This window comes from Hypanus sabinus, unplaced genomic scaffold, assembly GCF_030144855.1.
Source record: "Hypanus sabinus isolate sHypSab1 unplaced genomic scaffold, sHypSab1.hap1 scaffold_411, whole genome shotgun sequence".
Classification (NCBI taxonomy): domain Eukaryota; kingdom Metazoa; phylum Chordata; class Chondrichthyes; order Myliobatiformes; family Dasyatidae; genus Hypanus; species Hypanus sabinus.
The window spans coordinates 216,399-221,676 of NW_026781292.1; positions in this window are offsets into that span (position 1 = coordinate 216,399).

A 5,278-nucleotide genomic window follows, 5' to 3' on the forward strand; every position below is an offset into this window, starting at 1 on the left:
AAGCAGCCTCACGTGCAGCACCTTAGAAACATGGAAAATCTGCAACAAAATACAGGCACTTCGGCCCTCAAAGCTGTGTCGAACATGTCCTTAACCTAGAGCTACCTCGGCTTAGCCATAGCCCTCGATTTTTCTAAGCTCCATGTACCTATCCCGGAGACTCTTAGAAGACTCTATCACAGTGGTTTCCAACCTTTTTTTGGCCATGCCCCACGTAATCACCTCTAAAATCCTGATGCCCCCTGTGGTGATATGTAATTCTTATTATTCAAAAAGTGAACTCCTATTCACCTGGCGGAAGTCTTAAAGACCATTAACTTGGTTTAAACAAGCTTCCAAAGAACATGGCATTCATGAAAGAGAAAAATAAAAGAACCAAAGGACTGTTAAAGTTCTGAGGAAGAAATTGCTAAGAAATTTGAAAAAAAAGAAAATTAAGTGATATTAAAATAATAATAATAGTAAATAAATAAAACAATGCCGATTCGTTTCTATAGCATACAAAGGCAGATACACCGTCTAAAAGAGATGACGCAATGTACACACCTTCACACCACCAAGAACCGAAAGCTACTGCAAAAAGCAGCATTGGCGCGACCTCGTACGTGTTTCTTACGCGTTTGGACTTGTTCATTCGTTCCTTCCTACATCAGTCAATTCATTATTTTAATTATGAAAGCCAGTTGATGGTTGTAATGATGGTGATACACTATATATACAGTACATACGCAAATATGCATGTACATCCACAGAAGTATTTTTATGTATTCATATTATATATACACATATGTATTAAATCGCACACACACTCATACTCACACAGACGTACTAGAAAAAAATCACTGTTAATAACTCATTCTCGAATTGCCCCTCTTAAAATCAAATTACCCCCTGTGGGGCGTACGCCCGACGTTGGGAACCAATGCTCTATCGTTTCCGCTTCAACCACCGACGCTGGCAGCCCATTCCACGCACTCACTACTCTCTGCCTAAAAGAAAACTTACTCCTGATATCTCCTTTGATCAATGCCTCTCATCATCTGCACTCCAAGGAGAAAAGGACGAGTTCACTCAACCTATTCTCATAAGACATTTTCCCCAATCCAGGGAGCATCTTTGCTTATACTCTCCACACACGTTATGTGGTTTCCATATCCTTCCTGTAGTGAGGTGATCAAAATTTAGCAAATTACTCCAAGTGGTGTCTGGTCAGGGTCCAAAATAGCTGCAGCATTACCTCTTGGCTCTTAAAATGAATCCCGCGGAAGGCCAAAATACCGAATGCCTCCTTAACCACTGAGTCAAACTGCGTGGCAGCTTTGCGTGTCCTGTGGACTCGGACCCCAAGATCCCTCTGATCCTTCACACTGCCAAGACCGCCAAGACAAGATCCCATGGCTGGTTATGGTCCATATCGGTAGGGGTGGGGGGGGGGGGGCGGTTGTTGCTACAACTTGGCGGAGTATTCAAGGGCATTTTCAACCTCTCACTGCTGTGGGCAGAAGTTGCCACTTGCTTTAAAAAGGCAACAATGACTGTGGCCGGTAGCACTCACATCGACGGTGATGAAAAGCTTTGAAAGGTTGGTTATAACGGAACTGAACTCCCACCTCGGGACCTGGACCCATTGCAATTTGCCTATCGTCGCAATAGGTCAACGACAGACGCCATCTCCATGGCTCTGCACACGGCTTTTTCCCACCTGGACACTTACTTCAGGATGCTGTTCATCGACTACAGCTTCGCATTTAATACCATCATTCCCACAATCCTAATTGAGAACTTGCAAAACCTGAGCCTCTGTCCATCTCTCTGTAATTGAATCCTCGACTTCCTAACCGGAAGACCACCGTCTGTACGGATTGGTAATAACATGCCCCCTTTGCTGCTGATCAACACTGGAGTACCTCAGGATTATGCGCTTAGCCCACTGCTCTTCTGTCTGTATAGACATGACTGTGTGGCCAGGCATGGCTCAAACTCCATCTAGAAATCTGCTGATGATACACCCATTGATGATCGAATCTCAGGTGGTGACGCGGAGGCGTGCAGGAGTGAGATATGCTAGGTAGTGGAATGGTGCTGCAGCAACAACCTGGCATTCAACGTCAGTAAGACAAAAGAGCTGATTGTAGTCTTCAGGAAGAGGAAGACGAGGGAACACATACCAATCCTCACAGAGGGATCAGAAGTAGAGAGAACGAGCCGTTTAAGTTCCTGGGTGTCAAGATCTCTGGGGATCTAACCTGGTCCCAGCACATTGATGTCGTCATCAATACAGGTATGGAGCGGCTACTGTAAAGAACCGAAGGAAACTGCAGCGGATTGTAAATCTGCTCAGCTCCATCCTGGGCACTAGCCTACAAAGTATTCAAGACATCTTTAGGAAGCGGTGTCTGAGAAAGGCAGCGTCAATTATTAAAGACCTCCAACACCTAGAGTATGCCCTTTTATCTCTGTTACCATCAGGTATGAGATTCACAAGAGTGAAGGCACACACTCAGCATTTCAGCAACAGCTTTTTCCCCTCTGCTACCGGACTCCTAAATGAATGTTGAAGCTCTGGACACTATCACACTTTTTAATCTACAGTATTACTGGTTTGGCACATATTTTAATAATCTATGCATTGCACATAATAAATTTGCTTGTTTACTTATAATGTTTTTATCTATTAATTATTATCTATGCTAGATTGTGTATTGCATTGTACTGCTGCTGCAAAGTTAACAAATTTCACATGATGGTGATAATAATTCACTCAGAATTCTGATTCTGAGCAGGGGCTACGGCTTGCTCCAGTGTAACATGTAGCCCAGCGGAAGGAAGGAGCGCTTACATCATAATCATTTGGCCCATCTGCACAAAATTAATTCTTGACATTTTTCAGTGGATTAGTGGATAAGGAACCTAAAATATGAAAAGAGGTGCAGCTTGTGTTCAATGGGTGCAAATAATGGAACACAACAAGGAACCTAAAAATATCGGGGCTGCGTCACTGACAGCTTTATACAGCTGCTTTTTTCTCTGATCTCGCAAACTGGCAATAACATCGGGAAATCTAATCGTTAAAATATCTTGTATACAGTACATGTAAACATACGTTTAACATATTTAAACACTTTAACACATTGTGACGAATGCTGCAAATAAATGTTCAGCTTTGTCTTGTTTCATCCAAGCAGTGTACAAAAACAAAGTGAATTATTACACATCACAAGGCAGATTAATTTCAATCAGAAATTGTTGCAGTTAACCCGTTGTAGTTCAGCACATGCACAAATACGGAATACTCTACATGTTTGTGTAAGACAAAAATAGGACACGTTGTTATTAGATATTTCTTAATAGTTTGATTTTTTTTTCTTTTGCTCCAATACGAGTAAACATTCCAGGGATGATTTCTCTGTGGATGTGGACGGATGCGAAACACAATCTTGCTGAATCTGCCCAACATCTCCACGAATTAAACTCAGACACATCGCCCTGACCTGGAGAGACACTCTCTAGATTGGAAATGCAGAACAACAGACACAAAGCAGAAACATTGAGTGTAATACTTGAACATCAGAACGATCATGGGCTCTTCTGTTCAATAAGCAGAATGGTCTACACATTCAAAGCATGTCACTGTCCACGCTGATATTGTTGATGTTGCACGCTGATGAGTTTTAATCTAATTGTTTATGTTGTTATTGCTTCTCTGGATCTCAACTGCCTGAACTGAGATGATAATCTCACTGCCGGCCAAACTGCCGACGTCGTTATTGTTCTATGCCCACCGTTGACAATGATGATAATATTGTTGTCTCTGGAGCTTTAACACTGATCACAGTGGCATTTTAATAGTGCGTCCTGGTCATTCACTGAAAGACAACTCTATTTTACATTCCTTCATTTCCTTGAGTGTTTCTGCAGGCAGGTGATCGTGATTATCTGGATCAAAGGCTCCAAAAAAGCTGTACACTATAGCTCGATGTGATTGTGTAACTGACGACCCATGAGGAGAATTAGTCCAGATGCTGCTGTCTTGCAGCACAGCCGCTAATCTCAAACGCAGGATCAAGGCCTGTACCCGTAAATCAGCTTTTATCACAAATGTGCATCTGATGCGTCGTTGTCCTAATGCAAAATAGTCAAAATGCATCTGGTCTTGTTCCCATAGAGACAAGCTACTGCACACCAGATTGGAAATTATATGCTATGAACACTGTTAGGGATCACCTTAGTTTGGAAAGGTGTCCAGAAGAGACCCTATGAATTGTGCTGCTATTAAAAGAGAGAATGGGAGGCGTCCAGCACAATGAGAGAGAGAGAGAGAGAGAGAGAGAGAGAGAGAGAGAGAGAGAGAGAGAGAGAGAGAGAGAGAGAGAGAGAGAGAGAGAGAGAGAGAGAGAGAGAGAGAGAGAGACTCCTCGAAAGAATGATCTTCTTATGGTTCCTCCGCTGATTGGTTACCTTTCTCCGAGGTCACTTGCCTTTCTGTAGAGAGTCTACAGAAAGCGGTGGGCGGAGCTGGTTGAAGGACAGCTGTTGTCCAGCATGTGGAGGTACAAAGCAGATTCGCTGGGCCACAGACAGACACACAACGAGACACACAGTGCGAATTCTGACTGAGCTTTGTTGCACCCAATTGAAGGGGTGCGATCTAAACTACTGATAGACTTTGCAGGTGGAGACGTGTCTCCAGCCTATCTCCAGCTCGCTAACATGCCTGCTGCTGCTGAGGCCCTGCCCATGAGTTCCGAAGATTGTCCTGCAGGCACAGTAACAAGAAGCATGTCAAAAAAGGCTGCTGGCACTAATATCCGAAACTTTCTTACCGTCCCTATACCAGCAAGACTTGGAGGATAGTAAGTTTCAGGTGAGTATGGAGGGTAGAAAAGACTTGGCGTTATCGAGGGAAGATAACGAGGGAAGAATTCAGAGAGCAGCAAAATGAAGATCCGGACTTTAAAAGAGACAGCTCTCTTTGAGGAGAAAATTCAGAATGAGGCAGTGGGGTATTACACTAAAGATGGGATGTTAATGAGGAAGTGGAGACCTGCTACAGTGCCCGCGGATGAGGATTGGGCGATTGTACATCTGGTATTGTTTCCAAAGCTTTACAGGGCTGAACTATTAAACACACAAGATACCTTTAGGGGGACATTTTGCAATAAAGAATGCAGTACACAGGATTATGAAGGAATTTTACTGACCTAACATGAGGAAAGATATTGTCAATTACTGCAAAGGGTGCCACACGTGCCAGGTGGTGGGAAAATCTAATCAGTTC